We start from the raw sequence: 25847 nt of genomic DNA, 5'->3' as shown, positions 1-25847 counted from the left end.
CACAAGGCTGACATAAAGGAGTAGTATCTAGACAACATTTATAATATACTAACATGCATATTTTAAAAAGAAAGGCAACCCACTTATATTAATGTATCTCTCTCTCCCTCTCTCTCGGTGTGTGTGTGCGCGCGCGCGTGCGTGCACGCGCACCAAACATTTTTGGAAAGATAAATAAAAACTATACCAACATTGCTGGCTGCCTCGGGAGACCAGGGGTCTGGGCAGCTGGGGTCAGGCTGGAGAGGTTTCCATGGTACCCTCCCTTCCACCTTGCTCCCCCATCCCCACCAATTGAAGGATAGCCTTCAAGGTCACCCTTGGCTACACAGTGGGTATGAGGACAGCCTGGGTTACACGAGATTTGGTCTTATAGCAACAGTGACCACACAACAGTCAAGTGCAGGTGCTGACCAAGGGTCTACTCGGTACCAGCTGCACCGCTTGTAACTGAGGCTTTGAAGACTCTTACTCACAATACCTGATTGGCTGAATGGTTCCTCCAGCCATCACAAGGTGGAGCACAGGAGAGGAAGGCAGGAGACTGCTGGAGCACAAGGGTCCACGGGGAAAATGGCAGCCAAGGGCTCAAGTCCACAGAGGAAGCTCGAGCATCTGAGTCTTTGATGTACTTGATGGAGCATGAGCTTGGCTTTGTTTACAGAGTGAGGACAATGATTGTGAAGGAGGAGGGAGAGAAGGGGAGGAGGGAGAGTTGGAGAGGAGGGAGGATTGGGGAAGGAAGAGAATAAAGAGGAGGAGAAGGAGAAAGGAAAAGGGAGAAAGACAAGGGGAGAGGAGAGGGCGGAAGGAAGGAAGAGAAGGGGGGACAGGAGGGAGGAGGGGAGGATCAGGAGGTGGGACGAGGAGGGAAGAGTAGGCATTTCTGTGAGGGTTAAATGAGAATGTGTGCCTAGTGTTCAGCACTGGCTAAGACTTACAGTTGTGAAATCAGCAGGGCAGTAATTAATACAAATAACAGGACCAGCGAGATGGCCGACGGGGAGGAGTACTTTCAGCACAAGGCTCCCTTACCTCAGCTTGATCCGTATAACCACCACAGGAAGAGAAAACTCCTGAAAGATGTCCTCTGATGTCCACGTGTGCACCCCAGCACACATACCTGAAATCACCCATGCCCAGCAACATTCAGGTGACATGCACACACACACACACACACACACACACACACACACACACATCACACACCACCAAATTGAGAGAAGAGTAACAGCCTTAGCTGGGAGAGTTATCTCAGCTCTCAAGAGAGGCAAGAGGGGAGCTTGCAGACAAAGCAATGCAGAACAGACCCTATGGGTGCATTGGAACCTTTGTTGGTTTTGATGTAAAAAGTGAAGCTATGAATCCAGTAGGGAGGAAGGGGATTCAGACTGCACGAAGCAGGTCACACAGAGCCTGGGAGGACACAGTAATATTTTCCTGCCTTCCTGTTCCTCTGTCTTCACACCTGGGTGTCCGTGTGTCAAACCAAATCCATCCACACTTGGGCAAAATCTTTCAGGTAAGCTCACCACTCTGCTGGCACGAGACACAGGGTGTCATTAAGGACTGTGTCTGTGCTACCTCCTTTTCCTCTTGCCCTTAATAATGTCAGGTGAGGACCGGCAAGAGGGTTTAGTGTGTAAAGGCGCTTGCTGCCAAGCCTCATGCTCTGAGTTCGATCCCCAAGTCTGCAAGGCAGAAGAAGGAGAGAAGGAGAGAGCAGACTTCTGCAAGCTCTTCTCTTACCTCTCCATGAGCACCGTGGCATGCACCTCTCCTCAGCACACACGCTAAATAAATAAGTACAATACAAAATAACAATAGTAATAATGATAATAGTTAGGCAGCCAGGAAACTAAATAATCACAGTGTTTCTGCCTGGGATGGACTCGTGTGCATATGCATCTGTGTGGATGGAGGTGGTGGTGTGAGTTCTGTTTGAGATCTGTTTTGTCTTCAGATATCCAGCCCTCTGGTTATGTCTTGATCCAGCCTGTGAGAGACACTGTCTCCAAAAACAAGATATACAGTGTCTGAGGAATGACAAGGTTGGCCTCTGGTCTGTACTAACATACAGACACATGCATGCATGTGTGCACACATATACACACACATCTATGTGCAACCCCCATATACACCTGCCACCCACACGCACCCACATGAATATACAAACATACTAATCAATGGAAAGTCAGGCACCTATAGAATAGAAGAAAATATTTACCTATCATAGAGCTCAGAAGGAGTTAAAATGCAAGACATAGAAACTTCTAGAGCTTGACGTTAGTAAAGAAAAACAAGTATCAGGAAACAATAAGTTGATTTAAAAATAAGCAAAGCAGTTTTCAAAGCAAGTTACCAGCCAGTAAAAGATACTACATGTTTTAGACAATTGCCTGTTTGTAATGTTAATACTGTCTACACACAGCCACACACACACACACACACACACACACACACACACACACATGTAGATGCCAATGTCTATGCACTCATGCATTCAATATATATTTCTCAAAGTCGGCTTGGACATCAAATGACTCTCAGAAAACAACATGTAGCAGAGTCAAGTGTGAGCATGTGGCTTGAATTCCCTACAAAATACTCCGGGGCTTAAAAAGGTACTCAGAAGGAGGAAAAATACGTTTTAGGTCTTGGTGAACCTAAATCATTTGAAAATAGTTTAAGATGTTCGCTGAATGGGAGGGGCAGCCCCGCTCCCGACATATGGCGATGTCAGAAAGGCTCCTCAGATGAGTTCAGACTAATTTTAATGTCTTGCACATGTGGCAGAAGCATCTTGGGAGATTCTCCTAAGCCACTGTTGGAGGGGGCGCCTGGAGTTCGGGAAATTTTTTTGCATCTCATTTGCATAACAATGAACAGTCCAACCTTCTCCGCCCCGCCCCCTCTGGTTACATAAGTCAGAGGCTGGTCTGAGCTGTGTCATCTTTTGCTTGGATCCTGATCTGAACCCTGGGTAACACGCTTTCAGTTTGTGCTAGAAGGCTTTTGGGGACAGCTCCCCTTGCTACACCCTTCTTTTTGGAAGTTGGGTTCATTTGTGGGCTGGAACTGTCCACGGCTCTCCTTCCACATCCCAGGATGCTCTCTTGTCAGTAGCCTGGAGAAATCCTCAGAAACCCGGTCGTTAGGCATAACTCCTAGCACTTGACGAAATCCCATGATCCTCTAGGGTATCTTTCTAGAGCTGTACTGATCCATCCCATCCATCCAGAATGGAGAGGGGAAAGATTTTGGCTTGTGGGCTCAACAGCACCTGGGTGCTCCCCCTAAAGGATCCCAGAAGTATGTGGGGTGCTCTTTAATTGTGTCCAGTGACTGAAGAAGGCAGTGGTACTTCGTAGGAAGAATCCTGCCCCGAATCTTGAAGACTGTACATTAGTAACCTACATGTACAACAACAACAAAAAAAGAAGACAGTAACAACAACAAAGCCACTAGTAATAGTAATTAAACCATAATCACCCCATCTAGAAGCTAACCTGTTTCAGCTTTCAACCCAACTCTTTTTAATTTTTTGTCTCCTATTTGTTCTGGATATGCAGGTAGGATGCTCCTAGGGGAAACTGAATTTAAGTGAGTTTGGGACAAGACCAAAAAGTATGTCACTGGTGACAATGACATGAATGGGGCTGGACATACAAGCACTGTTATGTAAAGCTGGGCTGCATCAGCTGGCATTAGTAGCTGCTGTGTTCATGGAATTTCATATAGAGGTAAAATTATACGTCACCCTTTGCTGTTTCTCATCTATTCTGCTGGTGTGCATGTGTGTGGATGTGTATGTGTGTACATGTGTGTTTGCATTGTGTGCACATATGTGAATGTGTGTATATATGTGTATTGTACAGGTGTGCATGCATTGTGTGAATGTGGGTATGTGTGTGTTTATGTGTGTACGTGTGTGTGTATGTATGTGCATGTGTGTACACATAGGTGAATGTGTGTGTACATGAGTGTGTGCGTGTGTACATGTGTGTATGTTTTGTGTTAATGTGGGTATATGTGCGTTTGTGTGTGTACATGTATATGTGTGTGCATGTGTATATGCATGTGTGTGTATGTGTGTATGCATTGTGTGAATGTGGATATATGTACATTTGTGTGTGTACATGTATGTACATGTATGTATGTGTGCATATATGTGTTTCACTCCAGCATTTCACTGTAACAAAGAGGCTACAATACAGTCACTACAGACACATGATATTTGAGCTTGTATTGTTAAAAGACAGGCTATAGTCTTTTCTTTCTCCCTGGGGGAGTGTGGTGTTTTTATATGGGGTTTCATTCAGTAGCCCTTGCTGGACTGCGACTCTCTAACAGTTCAGCCGAGCCCAAACTGCTTGGGATCTTCCTGCCACTGTCTGCCATGTGCTGGTACTGTAAATGTATACCACCATGACTGGCCCTATTAACCCTTAAATATTCTCATATGTAGTGTGTGTGTGTGTGTGTGTGTGTGTGTGTGTGTGTGTGTGTGTGTCCCGCTGAGCTCACAGGCTTATCCTACCATGCCTAGTTCATGTGACTCTGGGGACCCAGTACAGGGTTCTGTTCTTCATACTAGGCAAGTGTTCTGTAAGCTGGGTCTTATCCCGGGGACCTCCACACCACAGCTTCTCCCCTAACACACAGCAATCTGAAGCAAAACCTTATCTGGCCTCTTCCCAGAAGAGATTCACTCCTCGGGAGCTCATGCGGGTTCTAGGACAAGTGCCATGATACACGGTGAGCTAGCCTCAGCTTCAGTGAGAAAGGCAAGAGGGAGAGGTGGAGACTTCAGCCAAGGAGAACTGGCCTACTCCCCAGCCTCTGCCAGTGACTGCCAGATAAGCACGGTTTTAGAAGAAGCTGACCACGCTCAAATTCACAGGACCCTTGTGCGAGAACTAATTCGCTTAAACACAACAAAATACTTAGACAATCCCAGCACGTAGCTTCTAAGGTTTGCCCGCTGGTTCCGAATTAAACACATCTGAATCGGCCACACTTCAAAGGCTGCTTGTTCCCTGCACGGAACTAGACAGAGAACGCTTCAGATTTTGCAAGTCTCTGTTTGCAGCTACACATTCATTTCCACGCAGACGCCCGGGCCCCTCCCCACACACACCATTCAGTAAAACAAGTGTGCTCTGTACTGACAAAACTTTACTTACAAAAATACATGTTAAAAGGAGACGAGAGTAATTTGGCCCATATTCTTCTGGTCTTGTTGTCAGTGACGGGCCACATGCAAATGACCACTGAAATCAAGTAGCAGTGGGGCTGGACGGATGGCTCACTCAGTAAAGTGATTGCCTTTCGACGATGAGGACCCGAGTTCAATCCCAAGCATATACATTTAAAAGGCCAGGCATGGTGGTGGGCCTGAAATGCCTGCCCTGGGGAAGCAGAGAGAGGTGGATCCTTGGGTCTGGATAGACAGACAGCATAGCTTATTTATTTGGTCAGGTCCATTGCTATGAGAGGCCTGGCACACGCACACACACACACACACACACACACACACACACACATATTTTATTTTAAGTAATGAATATTTGGACTTGCTTTGGAAAACAGTTAACACCACAGGTGGCTTTCTTCCTTGTGCCCACCCCAGAGCAGTTGTTTCTGTACTAAACCTGTCCTGTTCCGCTGAGCGTGTTTTCGAGATCTGTCGTCACACTGATGAGTTTGTGGTCATCATGACCCGTGGCGTACACTCACTGTCGGCTCATGGGGATGTGGGAAAGGCTGCTTGGGTTTCTGATACCCATCTCATTCCCATGTCTGGAACATCTGGATCCAGGCTCCGTGGCAGTCTCTCTGGGAAGTGGTAAGAAATCGTAAATGTGTCCAGTGCACTGTCTCTGGATTAGTCAAAGCGGTGTTGGCAACACAGGCCACAAGACTACCACTAACCTGGTATCCCTGTCTCTGTTTCCCAAGAGTTGTGTGCCTGGAATGAGTCAAGCCACCACCCCTCCCCACGCTGTAACATAAGAAAGAAAAAAAAATGAGCACATTTAATTCAGAACCCAGAGAGTTGCTTCACTCCAACCTCACAACTGACCTAAATGAGAATTCTAGAAAAGATTTATGAAACGAGAAAGGGCAAATGGGAGCTTTCCCTACCCACTTGAAACCACTTCTCTTCCTTTTCTTTCTTAATTTTTAATTTTATTTTACGTGTTTGGGCATTTTGCCTGCACCTAAGTATATGCGCCGTGTGTGTGTGTGTGTGTGTGTGTGTGTGTGTGTGTGTGTGTGTGTGTGTGTGTGCAGTGCCCACAGAAGCCAGAAGAGGGCGTGGGATCTCCGGTAGCTGGAGTGAACAGGCATTTATGGGTGCTGGGAACTGAACTGGGGTCTCCTGCAAGAGCAGCAAACTCTCTTTCCAAACACCCAACCGGTGACTGTTGCTTTTCTGTGGGTCAGTCAGACCTGGCTGAGTTGGTGAAAATCTGAACATTGACACAGCCATTATTTGGATTGAAAGACGTCAACGCCACTCCCCCAAGCCCCAGTCCCTGCTCAACCGGAAGCGAAGGGAGATCGATGGGAAGGAGTCCGGAAGTACTCATGTTGCTCTGAGTAGGAAGCATGTGCGAGCCTCCTGAGACTGGGAGTTCTCACCATTCATCTCTCCCTCCAGACGCTCAGCAAGCGTCAGCACCACTCCATTTTCAGTGCCCGCTCCCGTCTTATCTCTTTTGGTGGAGAAGTGTCTGTCATGGCTACCCGCGGTGTGACACTCCGCTTTGTCTCAGCTTGAGACAGGCATCTGCCCAGTGGTTACACACAGAGATGTGGTCGCCTGCACTGGGACTATGGAGAGGGGAAAGTAACCAGAGAAGAGGCAGAATGGTAAGGAAGGACCCACAGCCATAATCTGCGGCGCATAGTAGGTACTCAAGGAACAACAGAATCCCTTTTATTCTCCCTCCTTTCCTTTTCCAGCTCCTATAGTCTTCCTTCCTTCCTTCCTTCCTTCCTTCCTTCCTTCCTTCCTTCCTTCCTTCCTCCTCACGCTCCTGCTCTTGCTCCCTATTCCCTCTCCCCCTCCTCCTCCTGCCCATTCTCCACCTTTCTTTGCAGTAGTGTTTCTATCCTTAAACATTAGCATCATTGATGTCCTAGCGTTTGCATCAGAATCAGCATCCTTCCCCATTCAGTTTCCTCCTAGCTGTTCAATGCAAAGAAAAGAGAAAAGGAAAAAGGAATTTTCTCTTTTGGGAAAGAGCTTCATTCATTTTCTTTTTATCTGTGGAATGAAGCCGTGAACACAGACCCACTGGCTTCACAGAGCAGGTAAACAGTGGCTACTCTCTGTGACTCTCAAAGCACTGTGGCAATGTCAACATTGTCCATGACATCCATTCGGTCTGTTTTTCTGGTGCCCACGTCCCTGCTAAGGTTTCTGTGGCTGTGAACAGACATTATGACCAAATAGCACGTTGAGGCGGAAAGGGTTTATTTGGCTTGCATTTCCTCATTATAGTCCATTGTTGAAAGAAGTCAGGACATGAACTGAAACCTAGAGGCAGGAGCTGGCCTAGAAGCCATGGAGGAGTGCTGCTTGTTTACTGCTTACTGCTTACTGCTTACTGCTTACTGCTTACTGCTTACTGCTTACTGCTTACTGCTTACTGCTTACTGCTTACTGCTTACTGCTTACTGCTTACTGGCTTGTTCCCCCTAATTTCTTATAGAGCCCAGAGCAACCCGCCCAAGGATGACACCACCCAGAATGGGCGGGGCCTTCCGCCATCAATCAATAATCTGTTTTACAGCCCGATCTTACGGATGGCATTTTCTGAATTGAGGGTTCCTCCTCTGAATTGACTCTAGCTTGTGTCAAGTTGACATAACATTAGCCAGGACAAACCATACGCAGGAGCGCCATCCACAAGCTGCGTGTTTTCTCAAAAGACACAACACAGACCTCCTTTTCTCCAACAAGAGACCCTTCCCCCAGTAGATTTAATTAGGCCTTGGTTCAGTGGACCCCAGAGAGTGCCCTCAAAGGTGCTGATCTTGTTCTGATGATGTGGCTTAGTCTGTCAAATCCAAACAGAGATGCATTCTCTCATTATACTTGGTGTGAATGCTCAGCCACCAAGACAGAGCACCGTGGGAGAGGGGAAGGAGGCTAGCCTCAGAATAGTCACCATGTGACTCCTGGAATTCAGATGCTTCTATTTCCATGGCCCTTCCCGGCCTTGCTGCAGATCCTGGGTGCTGGGTGCTTGGCCAAGCCAGCCACTCCCCTGTCCACAGCCAAAAGAGTGGAGAAGCACCTTCTTCCTATTCATGTCTGAGGCTCAGCCACGACTCCTATAGCTGAGATTGGCCACTTCCTCCACGAAAACAGGACCTAAACAATGGTGCTTTTGTGCAGCTAAGGGAGCTGAGTGCTGCCCAATCTAGATCTGACTGGCTAGAGCTTGAGAGATGGGTGAGGTGCTGCTGGTAAGCCCCTTGTGCTTGAGGGCTGAAGGATGCCAAGAGCCACAGGACTGGGTTCAAGTGATGACCTCGGGGTTGCTCTGGGCTGCTCAGCTGTGCCTTTATTCCTGGGGGGACGTGCTCAGAGCCTCCTTCTCCGGCGTGACGTCACATCAGACTCAGGATGTGTCAAAGCCTCTGGTGAGATGCATGGGCGGGCGTCACATTCTACTCCAAAGCTGTCATTTCCAGGCGTGAACTGGAGCTTGTTGGCAGGGCTTCCCAGCCAGCTTTCAGGGGTTTTTTCCTAACACACCATGCTGCCCAGAACTTGGAGTTACTCAGACCGAGTGTGCACACCCAAATTTTTGCTTACTCCAAAATGTGACTAGAAAACAGGGGCCTGAGGACATAACTGAGGGATAGAATGCTTTCCTGCCACCTTCAAGACCCTGGGCTCAGTCTCCAGCATTGGGAGAGGGGAAGGTGGGGAAGGGAGGGAGAGAGGAGCGGGGAGGGAGAGAGAGGGAGAGAGATAAGGAGGCAATGAGGGAGACAGTAGGAGAGGGAAAGTAAGAGAGAAATGAGAAGAATGAAAGGAGAGGGAGGTGGGGAGAAAGAAGGGGAGGGACAGAGGGAGAGAGGGAGGGGGAGAAAAGGAGAGAGAGGAGGGAAGGAGGAGGAAATATTTGAAAACCAATCAATTTAATAGTCAAATTTAACAGTAATGCAACCATCACTCAGGTTAAAAAAAAATGGCTGGTATCCTGAAACCTTTCACATCACTTTCTGATGACAGCCACCTGCACCTACACACACACACACACACACACACACACACACACACACACACACACACAACCTGCAATGGCTTAGGACAGTTATTATCCCCTGATCTACTTTCCACTGTTCTTAGCGACATTGTTACCTGTACCGTTCAATCTGCTTGATTTCTAAATTCTTCCATGTGTACTTTATTTCTCTCTCTCTCTCTCTCTCTCTCTCTCTCTCTCTCTCTCACACACACACACACACACACACACACACACACACACACACACACACACATCGGAGGTAATTCTGAACCAATAGGGTGGCAGCTTCTGCCTCTAGGAATCTGACACCGCTGGTTACCCCAACTCATGAGAGGTCTTGGGTCCCTGCTCATGAGGAAGGGAATGTGGAGAAAGGCATCTCAGCCCAATGACTTTCTGCTTGTCGTAGCTGTTCCATTGAAAGCACTGGCTAGGACAACTTTCCTGTCTCCCATGGGCAGCCCAGCCCTGGGCAGAGCAGCATTGTTGAGCTCAAACTGTAGCACCCTCAGAGAAAACTCCTGTCCTTTTAAGACCTTCCATGTCAGGGCAGCTTGTAGTCCACCAGCGATCGGCTCAGACAAAACCTGGGCTGTGCTATCCTCTTCCTCCAGACTGTACACGGCAGCCATTAGGCCTTCTCAGGAGAGGTCCTCAGCTCTTTGCATGTTTTACAAAATGCTTCTGCCTCCTCCTCCTCCCATCCTTCCTTTCTGCTTTCCACCATGCTCTTGGCTGAGTCTGTGAAGACAATCCTGGGCCTAGGGAAGTAGACAGAGAAGAGGGAACAGAGGAGCTGTGACTGGGCACCTTCGACAGAGGGGTGTTTGTCATCTGTGGCCTTACAAGAACAGTTCATGGAGGTGAGGAAATGCTAGCTGGATCTCTGAGCTCCATGACAATCACCTGGCAGTGTGTGTCCAGGCTGCAGGGAACAAAAATACCATCAGACTTTCTAGACCTGGGGAGACTGAGACACGAGTATCCCTGGGCTTCACTGGCCAACCGGGTTAAGCCTAATTGGTGTACTCAGGCCATTGGAGAGACCTTCTGAGGGTGAAGCTTGAGGTCGGCCTCTGGACTCCACACAAACATACATACATATGCATCTTCCTCCCACACATGTCTTCGTACATACAAACCTAATATTCCTAATATTCCTGTGCATGTGCACAATGTGCGCACACACACACACACACACACACACACATACACACACACACACCAGCAGCAGCAGCAGTAGCAGCAGCAAAGATAACAATAGACTAAGGGAAATGATTTGATCTAGGAAGCCAGAAAGATCCAGAGAGCACACATGGCACATGGTGTCCGGATGAAGTCGTGGTCTGTCTGCCCCTGCACTGCTCACCCTGCCTGGGGCCTGCAGCAAAGGCAGTTGGTGTTGAGCAATTCACAAGGAAGGATTCCACGGTATCTGTGGCTCACTCTGACTTTGACCAGCTGGAGACAGAGGCCCAAGGAAGGGGAGTTTGGGAACCTTAACCGAGAGGACGTCAGTAGCAAACCGCTGGTTTGAGCAAGCGGACAGCTCAGCTCTCCGTAGACGTTATGCCTTCGTGAGGTAAACATTGGTTAAAGACCTATCCCAGAAAGAGCTGCAGGGGAGGGCGGGAAGTTACTTTCAGACCCAAAAGAAAGGAATAAGGAGCCACGAAGGAATAGCTGCTGACTGGTGTTTGTACTAGATTCTATTTAATATCCTTCTGAAATGCCCTCCCTTCCCAACTTCCCTCCATCCTGAGGTGTAACTATCAAGGCTCATGAAATAAGGCTGGATGGGGACACTCTTTCACTGGCAGCATTTTAGAGCAGAGATTGGACCCCAGGCCACCTGCTGATGGCCCCGATTTGAGCCAAAACACGTTCTCTCTGGCCTTAATGAATGGGTCAGGAAGGGCCATAAGGAGGGGTGGCCTGTTCTCCATGCCGGGGTTGATGGTCCAATGAGAATAATTGGCTCCTGGGGTGGCAGGGAGGCCATGGGTGAGAAGAAGACTGTACTGAGGAGAGAGACCATGGAGGAACGCCTTCAGAGAGGCCAGACCAAAGTACCAACAGCACAGAGGTTCCCATGGAACCCAAGGTGTGGTATTCAAGGAGAGAGAAGGGAACTTGCTACCAACGAAAACTGTGGGAAATCAACCTACAGCCGGAGGACCTTTGGGTCCTGATTTCACATCAGAGGGAGAGTCTCTTGAACAGAATAAAAAGTGTTCCTCCGTGTCTTCAGAAACCCCATTTTTCCCCTGTGAAATATCCCCCACCAAATGCTTCAGTAACCCAAAGGTCTTTTATTCAGCCCTCGTCTTGAGTGTGTTTGTATTAGGTGTTGGCTGTTCCTCAAGACCGAGTCCTTTGCCAAGAGTGGGGCAGAGAGGTGAGGTTAGATGTAAATTACGGTAATCCAAGTGAGAGAGCGTGCGTGCGTGCGTGCGTGCGTGCGTGCGTGCGTGCGTGCGTGTGTGTGTGTGTCTGTGTGCGTGCATGTGTGTGTGTGCATGTGTGTGTGTGTGTGTGTGTGTGTGTGTGTGTGTGTGTGCTCCTGCACATGGAAGCCAGACTCCGGCCTCTTCTGTCACTGTCCAGTTTACTTGTTGAGATGGGGTCTGTCCTACTTCACCCCGATTCCTCTAGGCTGGGAGAGCCCCATGGGATTCCCTCCCATCTCCACCTCCCCATCGCTGATATTACAGTGCTGAGCCTGGCTTTTTACCTGAGCGATGCGGATGGAACGTGGACCCTCAGGCCTCCCAGCTGAGGCATCTCCCCAGCCTGACGCCGATGATCATAATATCAGAACTGGAGATGCTAGACAATATATGCAAATGTTTTGGGTCAATCTACTGATCGATTAGAAAAAACAAATCCTCAGAAATTGCAGACATACGCATGAAACCAGTGTTGGGAAATTTGGAAGGACGGGGGAGAGGCCAGTCTGACCGCTGGGTTACATTGTGCTGGTCTTGAACGTCACACTGGGGTACCCAGGCACTTTTGAGGTGGTAAATAGTGAGCACCGGGTAGGTACTGTACAGCAGGTGACAGACTTAAACACTGTCACATAGATTCGTTTTTATCTGCACATCCGATGTTGACTGTAGGTAACCCAGGGCCCAAAGGAAGGGTGCTCATGGCAGGGAAAGCAGAAACTTCAGCCCACATAGGCATGCATTTTTATTTTCTGCCATTTTTGTGATTCGGCCTCCTTCCCCCTCCCCTCAGTCTTTCAGTTTCAAAGCACAGCCACATGTGAGGCCCTGTTTTTTGATCTCCAGTGTTACAGAAAAAATAAAATAAAATTAAGTCTAAGGTTAAACTTAAGAAGCCTTTCAACTTAAAGGCCTTATCGTGTAGAGAGACTGTGTGCATAATATGATGGGCAATAAATGTATAAATAATGTGATCTACTGTTTCTTAATCACCATGTAACTGAGACTTCATAAACATTATATAATTTTATTTATAATTTTATTCTGATCTGGGTGAAGGGGAATCACTGACAATCCTCGATCTTCCTCATAAGCAGATAGATATATAAAGTGACTCTTTCCAGTCAGACCAAACCCATTCGACAGATGGCAAGGGTGAGGCTCAGCTTTGTCACGACACAGTCCTTTCCCATGATGCCCCAGGAGGCTGAACTCAATCTTCCCTGGCACTCGCAAAGACTTTGGGTTCAGTAACATGGAGGCTGTAATGTGCCATTAAAAGGTGACTTTTATAAGTGGAGAGCTTTCTGAATGGGTGTGACTTCAAGAGAGCAATCAGAGTTTGAATAATAGATTCCCAGGGACCGGGAGGTCTGTCCTCGACTGGCCGCTCTCCTGGTGCCTCTGAGTCACTGAAGCCTTTGGCCACTTGGCTTCTTTCTCTGCCACCCCAGGCCTCAGGGATGGAGCAGAAAGTGCAGCTGCCAAGCACATCCCTTGGACACACGGGGACATCATTCTCAACTACTCTTCAATCCCTCACAGCTACACATCTCCCATCATGGGGCTGATCACAAGGCACCACGTAAGGGACTTTACACGGTTCTACAAAGAGCCAGGACGTATGTTTGAACCTAAATCCGTCAACCACATGGACCTATTGTGTCTCACCCGTGGGTCACAGTCACCCAGTTACACTCCTCTCCTCTTCCAATCCCTCACTGTGCCTGCTTCAGGTGGGTTGTGGAGCCCTGAGAGGGGAATCAGAGATGGGAGTCGAGCAATGGGTGAAAACTGAAAGATGCTCTTGCAGTCAGATCCTGTCCCTCCTCGTGGGGATTTCTGGGGAATGGATCAGCACCCTAATGCAACGCTGAAACCATTTAACTATTTGTTTGTTTATTTCTTCATTTATTTAACTCATTTATTTAATGTATGCTAGGACACTGTTGCTGTCTTCAGACACACCCAAAGAGGGCATTGGATCCCATTACAGATGGTTGTGAGTCACCATGTGGTTGCTGGGAATTGAACTCAGGACCTCTGGAAGAGCAGTCAGTGCTCTAACCGCTGAGCCATCTCTCCAGCCTCACCATTTTAATTCTTAGGGTGATAAAGCACCGTCCTTGGATTTGACAGGAGACCCTGAGATACCACACTGGAAATGTGGGCAAGGAAGTAAAGAAAGGGATTGGACTTCATCAAGATTAAGTCATTTGCGCCACGGTTATCAAGAAACCAAAATCTACGGAAGCGGGAAAAAAATATCGGAAACTCATGCTTCTGATAATACATTCTCATTCGTGTTGTATAAAATGTACCTGAGAGTAACAAAAAGACGAACAACCCAACTTCCACGGGGTAAGAGACTTGATTGGACACCTCAGCAATGACACAAATAAACGGTAATTATTCAGCGAGAATGGCATCGGTGTTGGGTACATGCAAATAAGCTTAATATTTCATTTTTCCAATAGTGGGACTTGACCTCAGGGCATCGCCTGGACCAGGCAAGTTGTCCATCATGATGGAGCCACGTCTCTAGCCCCTGTGACGACTAGAAAATCAAGGCTCGGAGAGTTGAGTGGACTCATCAACCAAACAACACTGCTGAGGTTTGAACCCACAGCCCTGTGTACTCCAAGCTTATGACATGTGGCCGTGACGTTGGTGGAGGCCTTGGCTACCTTCTGCTTCTGTGAGGAGAGCAACGTAAGAGAGAGTGGTTGGTTTTAGCTCACACTTCAAAGTGTGATCCTGCGTGACCAGGAGGTCGAGGCGTCAGGGGCTGGATGCAGCCGGTCACATTGTACCAGTGGTCAGAAGAGAGCAATGCATCCAGGCAAGCTAGTACTTGGTATAGCATACCTCCCCTCTCTTACAGTCAGGGTCGTCGGTCCAGCAAATGGTGCCTTGCACACTGAAGGTGGTTTGAATGAGAACAGTCCCCACAGGGTCATATGTTTGAACACTTGGTCCCCATTTGGGGGACCCGCCTGGGAAGGATTAGGAGGTGAGACCTTGTTGGAGACCGTGTATCAAAAGTCTCACACTGCTCCCTCCCTCCTCCCCCTCTCTCTGTTTCCAACATGTAGACCAAGATGTGAGCTCCGGGCTGTTCTTGCCTCCATACCTTTACTCTGACACCATGGGCTCTAACCCTCTAGCACTGTCAACCACAAATTAAACGCTTTTTTATTTTTTAAGTTGTCCTAGTCAGGGAGCTACAATACGGAAACAGAAGAGCAGTTGAGTCAGTCTCCCTGCATCAATGAATACAGCCAAGACAATTTCACACAGCTATGTTCACAAACCCCATCTCCCCTGTGAGTCTGGATTTTGTCAAGTTAAAGATTAACACCAACCATAGCAATGAGCTTCTAGACTATGTATAACTCTGATACCAGTCTCTGGGCCCAGGGACTTCACTGGCACGTAACTCTGGGCATAAGAGTATAACAGCATTGGGTCAGATATCCATGGTGCCCAGACCGCCTGCATTGGCAGTGTCTGGGGGAAAAGGAAGAGGGTTTCTGTTAGCATTTTGTCTTGGCTCCACCCCACAGCTACCTGGCTACAGCCAGGTGTGCCTGACTCACTATAAAAGGGGCTGCTCGACCCCTCCACTCTCTCTTGCTCTCTTGCCTTCCTGCTCTCTGGCTCTGTCCTCTCGTCCCTTGCCCCTGTCTCTCCATGTGCTCATGGCTGACCTCTACTCCTCTTCTCTCTCTCTCTCTCTCTCTCTCTCTCTCTCTTTCTCTCTTTCTCTCTCTCTCTCTCTCTTTCTCTCTCTCTCTCTGTCTCTCTCTCTCTGTCTCTCTGTCTGTCTGTCTGTCTCTGTCTCTGTCAGTCTCTGTCTCTCTGTCTGTCTGTCTCTCTGTGTCTCTCTGTCTCTCTGTCGGTCTCTGTCTCTGTCTCTGTCTCTCTGTCTCTATCTGTCTCTCTCTGTCTCTCTCTGTCTCTCTGTCGGTCTCTGTCTCTGTCTCTGTCTCTCTGTCTCTATCTGTCTCTCTCTGTCTCTCTGTCTGTCTGTCTGTCTGTCTCTCTGTCTCTCTGTCTGTCTGTCTGTGTCTCTGTCTCTGTCTATCTCTGTCTCTCTGTCACTCTGTCACTCTCTGTCTCTCTGTCTCTCTGTCAGTCTCTGTCTCTCTGTCTCTGTCTCTCTGTCTGTCTCTGTCTCTCTGTGTCTCTGTCTCTGTCTCTGTCTCTCTCTCTCTCTCTCTCTCTCTCTCTCTCTCTCTCTCTCTCTCTCTCTCTCTGCCTTTCTCTGTTTCTACCCCTCTCCATGTCCTGAATAAACTCTATACTATACTATACCGTCATGTGGCTGGTCCCTCGGGGGAAGAGATGCTTCATCATGGGCCTGCAGAGGCACCCACTTCCCCCATACCTGACTACACATCCACCAAACATATTCCTTCTCCCCTTATATTTTTAGGAAACACAACCATTTCATTGATAAAAATCTTCTCCTTTTGGGAGAAGGGTTTGAACAGTGTCTCTGCCTGAGACCCAAATGAAGAACTGAAGTTCAACTCCATTAGTTCGCTCTGGAGAACCAATGTGTTCGTTGGACTTACTTGCAGAGCATTAGTGAGGGAGAACTGACCTGAGAGTGGGTGACCCCAAAACAACCTCAATAGAAAGTCTTCCCAGCATGAATGATGGCTTCCACACAGCTGTTCAAATGAAGTCCCCATCTGTTAACCTCCCCTAACCTATCCTAGCCCCTAGGCTAGCTTTTGGGACCAAGAGAAATTAGGGCAAACATACATATACATGTCTGGGAGGAGTGTGGCTGGAATATCAAGTGAGGGTCCAGTGACCCTCCCCTCCCCTTCTGTGAAGACGGAAGGGTCTGGATGGTGGTGATAGACATGCAGAAGTAGACACAGCTGATCTCGTTTTAAAAATGGCTCCGTTTGTCTCGGAGAATCACGCTTTTGGAAAGTAGATCATCCATCATCTTACTCCTCAGGCATCTGCTTCTGGGGTCTACGAAATTCCAAACAACCAGAGTTGGAAAGCACCACCGCCTTGTTTACCAGATGTTTGAGCTGATGCCGTTCCCGCCCTCCTCATGTCGGAGCCCTTGGATGGGAGTCAACAGCACAGATATCCACCCGCTGCTACTAAGGAGAACAGCACCGTCCTTTCAGCGGTGAGCTCAAGGCTTTGCACAGCGAGCTCCGAGCCAATTATCTTGTTCTAGATGTATCCATGTTCTGTCGGCAGCTCTGTTGGGACGGGACATCTGCCTGGATACGTGGTGAACTAGAAGTATAGTCACTTATACTAAAAACACCATCAAGTAGTGGCCCCCAAAGACATATCTGCCCAGAAACTGAAAGTGATTTGGTGTGGGAACAGGGGAAATGGGGTCTTGGTTAGTTATTAAGTTAAGGGACTTGAGATGGGCTGTCCTGAGTTTAGGAAACTCCTGGGTCCTATAATAGTTGTCCTTATAAAGAGAAATGCAGAGGGAATTTACAACATGGGCACATGAGGGGATGTTCACATGAAGACAGAAGCAAGCAGTGGAGTGCTGTGTCTGTGTCTAAGCCAAGGGCCCCCGTCAGGGGCTGGGAAGGAGTGAGAACAAAGTTCCCCTCAAGATCTCAGAGGAGAATCCCTGCCATCTTGTCCTGCCTCCACGACTGGGAGAGACGCCTGTTGTTCTAATCCATATTCCATTTGGGGTATTTTCCTAAGGCAGCCCAAAAAACCAAGATGGCAGTGAGGAGGGATTTGAACATGTACGCCAACACAAACTCGTTCTACTAACCTGTCACCACACGTTCAGAACCAGCTCTGTGCTTCTAAGGGCTATCAGCTCGATCTCATCTGCATTCTACGTTCTATGTTCCAAACTGCACTCGTTTGCAAAGGGTGGGAGAGAAGGAGAGGGGGGAGGAAGGATGTGTGTGTGTGTGTGTGTGTGTGTGTGAGAGAGAGAGAGAGAGAGAGAGAGAGAGAGAGAGAGAGAGAGAGGCAGATGGAGTGAGGATGAGAGAATGATGTGTGTGTATGTGAATGAGAGAAACAGAGGATGAGAGAGGGGGAGGGTGTGTATGTGAGAGAGAGATGGAGGGGAGGTACAGACACATAACCCCCCAAAAGCCTCCCTCATCCATTCTCCTAATATGATTTCTATTTCTCAAAAGCTAGAAAAGGAAAAAAGACCCACAAATCGCATCAGCCACTCAAGCCAGGCAGACTGTGGGGGTGAAAGAATTTAGCCTTGAAATGCAAAACCGGAGCCATTAAATCCCTCCAGCGTTTGTGACAATATTTGATTAACATGAAGCCTCTCGTTGCTCTCCTTCAGACAATATGGAACAGGCAGGGAGCCACTCTGCCTGGCATTTGGTGCGACTGTGCAAGGCTGGCGAGCCAGAGGAAACACTAAGCCAAAAAGGCTTGCCTGCTCTCATTATCCAGTTTGTTGGGAAGCCAGAAACAGTCCAGATTTCCGGGCCTCTGATCGGGATGTTCTCAAAGCTTCCCGTGATGACTGGTGTTTCCTTTACTGGAATTGTGTGCATAGCCTATCCCCACCCAGTAAACTCCTACATATACGTCAAGACCCAGTCTCCATGAGACACTTTCTTTGATTTTCCCAACTCCAAGATCTCCTACAGAGAAACTCCCAATGATCTCATTCCTCATATATGCATTAAATTGTATGCACCCCAAATATGCCCTGTATGGTACTTTACATTATTTGATTCTTTGGGAGTCAGTTTGTTCCTTTATACAAAGATCTCTCATCCCAAGTCCTAAAGAGTCCATGGGAAGGGGTGCTTTATGGGAAGCTCTCAACCCTAGAAATTATTTGCAACATAGCTTACAAATGTATTACTTAGTGGAGGTGCTTCAAGAGGAGCTATCAACCCTACAAATTGTTTGCAACATAGTTTACAAATGTACTACTTGGGGGCAGGGGTGCCTGGGATGCCACAGCTTAAAGGCTGACACACATTTACAACCCTGTGCTTGTAATGATATTCTCCCAGCTTTGCTACCTGTTGCCAGGGGCAGCACCTGGCCTGCAGGCAGGAAAACTCTTTTTCATTCTTGCATAAAGTTTTGATGGAAATAATTCAGATATGCCAAAGCTACAGTTGTCACTCATGAATGGAGGCTTTGAGCACAATGGGATTTATGAAACTCTCTTTGCCTGATGCTTGTGACAGACCCACCGGACTGGGGCTAAAGATGCTGATGGCACCTGGTTGCTCTCTGACTGGCTTACTGCTGGTGTCACAGAGTTCAGGGGAAGGTTGGTAGTAGGGACACAGCTTTGTTGGTCATTTGCTGTGCAAACATGAAGATATGGGTTCAATCCCCCAGATCCTCAGTTAAAAATCTAGGTATGGTGACCCATGTTTACAGCCCAGGACTGGGGAGTCAGAGACAGGGAGATCCCTGAAGCTGGGTGTCCTGTCGGCCTGATCTAACTGGCCAATGAAGAGACACTATCTCAAGCACAGTACTCATGTACCCATGGGGAACAGCTCACAGCTACCTGTAAATACACCTACAGAGGATCCAATATCTCTAGCCTCAGAAGACACTCACATGCATGAGGGACACAGACACACACACACACACACACACACACACACACACACACACTCTCTCTCTCTCTCTCTCTTAAAAATAATAAAATGATTCGGTCTCTAAAAATAAGGCAAGGAAAAATAGAAGGTAAAAAGTGATGGAGGAGACACCCCAATGTCAACCTCTGGCTTCCACACACACATTCACACATGCATGCATGCACACACACACAATTCACACATGCATGTACACAGAGACACACACATGCATGCACATACATTCATGCACACATATACACACATGCATGCCCATAGAGACACACATGTGCACACACATACACACATGCATGCACACACAAATACATACATGCATTTTGTTTATCTACTCTATACATGCATGTAAACAATCACACATACACATACACACATGCATGTATACATGTATACACACATTCACACATGCATGCACACACACACACCTGCATGTACACATGTATGCACATGCATATAAACACACAACTCGAGGGATTTTTGTTGCTACACTGCAACTTCACCTACCCTGACTGATACAAGCTGGGCAGTCCTGATTGTTCTAGTATCAAGGAGCAAATGCTTACCACAGTTGAAGCAGCCTTCCTCTCTCTGCTGCCTGATGAGTCTGGTGTCCCCATCCTTGTTAAGCTGGGTTCTGGGTGACCCCCTTACCCCCAAGGGTCCCCTCTGCAACATGTTTACTCTTCTTGGAGGCAAACCAACTTCAAAAGAAGCTTAGCACAGGCAGGACTTGGAGTCCAGCAGATGTATGCTTAGGTATGCCTACATTCCAGATCTCCCATTCATCCTTCTTCTGATGAGTAATTGTTGAACACCTACTGTGTGCCTGCCACTGAGCACCTGTGTGGCTTGGAGCAGGACAGATGGTAAGGTTGGGTAAACACACGCTAGACAAGGCAACAGGAAAACAGTGTAAGTGTCTTTTGGTAGAACTGAGGTCACAAGGGGAACAAGGTCTATATGCCGCCGTGTGAGGGTTTGTGCAAACCTTCAGCGGGAGGAACAGAGCAAAGCTAAAACCGTTGTGAGTAAAAGGGGCCTTACCATCTCTCAGGGGAACAGGATTCCAGGAAGGAGGAGGAAGAGTGGGTACAAAGGCTCCAGGGTGACAACTCCCATTTATTGAGTGCTTGCCGCACGTCAGACACTAAATAAGCATGGGACACTCTCTTATTTCGTTATCTTCAGCTCATCATGTGCTACAGTTTGATTTTGCAGTGTCCCTTGGGCCTCGTGAATTGAATACTTGGTCTCCAGTTGGTAGTGTTATCTTGGCCCCCAACTTATGAAAACAGGAAGTGAGGCCCGGGTAAAGGAAGTAGGGCACTGGGCAGTGGTTGGGCGTGGTTAGGGCTTTGGAGGTTGCACTGTGTCCAGGACCATACACCTCCTGGGCTTCCTACCCACCATGGTGTGAGCAACTCCCTTCTCTGTGTGATGCTCAGCCACGCCAGAGGCTCAGAATCAACAGAACCAAGGACGTAAACCAAACCCTCAAAACCACGCACTAAATAAATCTTTCCTCCTTGAAGGTTTCTCTCAGGTATTCTGGCAACAGCCACGCAAGGGGAGCTAACAAAACCCTGCCATCCTGTTGTGTCAGTAAGAACTCTGAGGCCTCTAGATGATAAAAACATGTGTCACAAGGTCAAGGAGGTTTGCCAAAGCCAGGAGTGGGGCGACTCAGAGCCACCTCTCTGCAGGGCCTACAGGCCTCTTGCTGAGTCCACTGCTCTGCCTGGTGAGAGCCCACTGCACGCCCTACACGTGATCCGAGTTAGCCCCCATCCCCCAGTTTTTCAACAAGCCACCCCCGTTCAACTCGCTGGACGCAGCCAGAAATAGATGTACGAAGAGCTTGGATTGCGATCGTTTTCTCTGAGGCAACAGACATCTATTCAGATACGATTAGCTTGAATATTCTTTCACACGTCGGGTGATGTCTATTATCTGATGCGCGATTGAGGGAGACTGTTAATGTAAACAGCGTGAGGACAGACACCCCGCTTTCCCCCCTGGTGGCTGCTAATTAAGGCGGAACCGCTCATTTCAGGATGACAAGTGACTGCTCGGCCTCAGCTGTCTGAAACAATGTATCAAGAAAAGTGAAACTTGCACCCGGAAAAGAACACAACCACAGACTCAAAACTCCCTCCAGATACGAACAACCACAGCAGTGGCCATTCTAGACTATGTCAGAATCTTCCGTGTGCCTACCACACGTTAAGTGTTCTATGGGCATACTCCAATTTCATCTTCCCTTGGTAGACTCTCGGGTTATGTTCAATGTCGGGACAACGTGCCGAGGCTTACAGCCCATGAGAAATTGCCTGCCAAGATGGCACCTGGTACATGATCCCGTTAAAGATTGGAAGTGTGCATTTGGAAAGGAAATGTTACAGAATTTACCCATCTCATGGAGTTGGGGGTAATCACTGAGGTACCAAAGGGGGCTGTGAAATCAGACACACACGTGCACATACACACGTGCACATACACACGCGTGCACCAACGCATGCTCCATGGTGTGGCTGAGGGCTTGGTCATGCTTAACTAAGTGTAAGCACAGGGAGACTGTAATGACTGATTTGGAGGGAGCACAGGGAGAGGGTGAGCTGCTGAACAGAGGACAAGAACTAAGGTTGATGGGTTAGTGGGTAAAGTGCTTGCCCAGCAAGCATGAGGACCTGTGTTTGGAATGCCAGCACCCATGTCCAAAAGCTTGGCACAGTGGGGCCAGTCTGGAGTCCCTGTGCAACAGGGAGGTGAAAATGAGTGGACTCTTGGCACTCAATAGCTAGGTAGGCTTGCCGAATTGGGTGAGATCTGGTTTGGTGAGAGACACTGCCTCAAAGAAATCTAACGGAGAACCACTGAAGAAGGCACCCAACATCAGACTCTGGCCTCGACATGCATGTGCACTTGAACATGTACACACGTGGACACACACATGTGTATGTAACACACACACACACACACACACACACACACACACACACACACACACACACACACAAAGCAAGAGCCAGGAAGGCAATATGGCCCACTTCTCAGCGCCTGGAGGACAGCCAGGAGCAGATGTGGAGACACGGAATGATTGCAGCTCTGAGGCTCAAGGCAAGAGATGTTTGAAAACTGAGCCCAGGACCCACCCAGGAGGGCAAGGGAATCAAAGAGGAGAGGGTGCAAAGGTCCAGGCAGAAAGGCGTGGTGGCTGGACCTTTTCAAGGGAGGACACAGCGATTAAAAGGGAGAAGGGATTCCTGGCTGGGACTAGACGTAATGGAGAGGGTTGTGGGTAGATGAAAGGAGAGAGCTGAGGTTGTGAGGGAGGAGGAAGCAGAGGCTCTGGTGGGGTGTGTCTCGCAGAACACATCAGGAACGTTTGCAATTCACGACGGAGGCCAAGCTCACACTCCATAGCCTAGCCTGAAATTGCCCCCGAGCTTTTTCTAAAGATGGCAGAGAATGCTGGGCCTGAGGGGTGGGCCCTCAGAAGATAAAGCAGGACTTAAACTACACAGCAGGGGCCGTCTCAGAACAACGCTAAATGAGAATAAGAAAGAAATACAGAGCCAAGTTTTGCCAAGGCCATGGTTGAATCATCCCTGGATTTGCAGCTCAACTGTCCAGCTTCCCAGCTGGGTAATCCTAGGTAGACACCTGGGCCTCTCTGAACTTCAGTGTGGAAGTGGAGTGCGTAGCCCTTTGCTTAGAGTTTTGTCTGAGGGGATCCCCAGGCATGGGATATGTTCTCAGTATGCACTCGCCTTTATCGCCACAACTCTTTCATGAGGTGGCGTGTGGAGGAGGGGGTTGCAGTGTGGCCACAGATGAGGCAGACTGGATGGACATGGGGGGCAGGGGGGGACTCTGGGGTGCCAGTGATTGGACTGAGAAAAATATCTGTTTCAGACAGGTCCACGTTCAAGAATGAAGATGTGACTGGGGGTCTCATCTACGCCTTTTCCGCCCTTGCTCAGCTTCTGCTCAGAGAGGCTCCGATCCTAGCGCATCACCAACATGGCCACGGCCATCCCATGGCTGCCATTTTTATTAATGACTAACAGACATGGTAAAACAATGGGCGAATTTATCTCGCCTCTTTGGGGAGTTTGGGGCAGGTTTAGTTGTTCTTGACTCCGCCGGGACCTCACAGGAGCAACCGAAGGGCGGATGTATTTATTTTGACTCATGATTGGTGGGATACAGCCCAACATGGAGGGAAGGCGGTGGCCCCTGGGGAGATCTGTGGTGGTGGGAGTGTGGTGTGTGACTTGTTCACAGCTTGGAGGCTATAACCTTCAATGGCTCGTATCCCCCAGACAGGTACCACCCACTAAGGGCATCTCATAGTCTCCCTAAACAGTGCCACCAGTTGGGGACCAAGTGTTCAAGCACCAGAGCCTTTAGGGGACATGGCACCTGTGGAACCATCACGCCCATCAGGTCAGTGACCTTTCTGGCATCTTTGTCACAATCATCTGGGAGAGCATGCTCCTTTGGGAATCCAGAAAAATGAAGCCTCAGTGTCCAACCACTATTGGTGAGGTCCGAGTGACACGACGCTCCTTCAGAACCCCTTCACTGGCCAGTGACACTCTGGTTGGATAGGTCCCAATGGGCTAAATGACACTCCTGGAATCCAGTATCCTGTGGCTTCTTAGAGGAATCCAGTGACTGGGTGCTGAGCTTGTATACTTTTTGGTGGTGGTGGTGGTGGTGGTGGGTGTAAGGTTATTTCAAAATCACATTTGGTTCTGTTTCCACAAGACTAGAGTTCCATTCTGTCACGAGTTCCAGATACTATCCTACCCACTTCCCCACAAATAGCCCAGCTCCCTGTGGGACAAGATCCCCTGACAGGGCTTCTGCTATGTCTGCTGAGTCAGCCGGTCAGCAGGACCTCTGACCATCCCCCCTGGCCTTTCCCGGGACCTTGAAATGGAAGAGAGTAGGTTTAAAATTAGAAGGGAGCATGGGCTGCCTTCGGCTCTTGGGGAGGAACTGGAGATAAGGTGGCTCTGAAACAGGAAGCATTTATTTAAGATTCCCATCACACTGGGAAGCTGTAGTAGGGGCCGGCGGCTCAGGGAAGAACAGGATGTTGCCAGGATCTGGGGCAGGGCCAAGGGCAAAGGGCACAGAAGGAACGGATGTTGGAAAGGGAATGTGAGGCCCTCTGGATTGGAGGCGAGAAGGTTTGGAGAGATCCAAGGCCAGGAGGGAAGGCATCTGTGGGTGTTTGGGCTCTCCCATCCCAGAAGGACCATGGGCTTTGTGTTGGAGGACTCCTAAGGGAAGGACTCTGGGTTAATGCCTGTGTGCACTCCCTCTTGTCTGTCCGGCACTCTCCCAGCTCAGGGGGCCACACTGACCTTCCCTAAAGGGTACCCCAGTGTTGCTGCTCAGCCTTGCCCTTGAGCCCAGCAGGAAGTGAAGGAGCACACTAGCAGAGAAGTACCCAATCCCTTCCTGCTTCCTACACATGGGAGTTGGGCAAAAGGTGAAGACAAGGTCCCTTTTCCCACCAGGAGGACATTAAAAAGGCTACTCATCAGGCCCAGGTCTAGCAAAGAAAGGTCATTTGCAAAAGGAGGGACATAAATGACCAATATGTTTCCCAAACTATACATATGTGCAATATATGTATATGCATTTGTATATGTATGTATAATGAATAAAGTATAAGTATATACACATATATGTACATGTGTGTATATGCATATGTGCATGTGTGCATATATATGCATAATGTATATACATACATATATGTATATGTGTATATGATGTATATGTATATGAATATGATGTATTAGTATTAGTGATGTATATGTGTATTGTACATGTGTATAATATATATGCATATATGAGCATGTGTATGAAGACATGTATGCATATTATTTATAATGTATATGCATATGTATAATGAATAGTGTATAATGTATATGCATATATATGTATATGCATATATGTATGCATATGTATGTATGTGTGATCAAAATGTAAAGAGCCCACAGCTATGTAGCTAGGGCTAGCCAGATAAAGCCATGAGCCCTGGGCAAGCACAAATTCATCTTGACCCTTTCGACAGGCCTAATAGGCATTATATGCCCCTGCCCCACCCACCCCCACTTCATAACAGGCTCCAAGAGACCGTGGCACCCAGTTCATAACCCCCAAGCGTCTCAGTGTGTTAGAAATAGAATAAAAGCCTGAATCCGCAGCTGATAAAATGGGCCTTGGGCACATGACTTTGCCTCTCCGGGCCTCCGTTAACTCACCATGGAGACCAAGGATGAGTTGGAAGATGAGTCAAAGGGTTGCGAGACAGGCACATTGCCCACGTGCTTAGGAAAAGTGCAGGAAGCCGTGGGCCTTGGTTGATGTCAGTTTTGAACCTCGCTGGGAGCTACAAAGGGTCCACTCTAGAAGAGGGAGACCAGAGAAGGCAGTCAAGACCCATTCCTCCAGTACCCTCCAGGCTCTGCTGATGGAATCACCCA

This window comes from Rattus rattus, chromosome 16 (assembly GCF_011064425.1).
Source record: "Rattus rattus isolate New Zealand chromosome 16, Rrattus_CSIRO_v1, whole genome shotgun sequence".
In the NCBI taxonomy this organism is placed as follows: domain Eukaryota; kingdom Metazoa; phylum Chordata; class Mammalia; order Rodentia; family Muridae; genus Rattus; species Rattus rattus.
The sequence above is the reverse complement of the archived record's forward strand: the minus strand, read 5'-3'. Positions refer to the sequence as shown.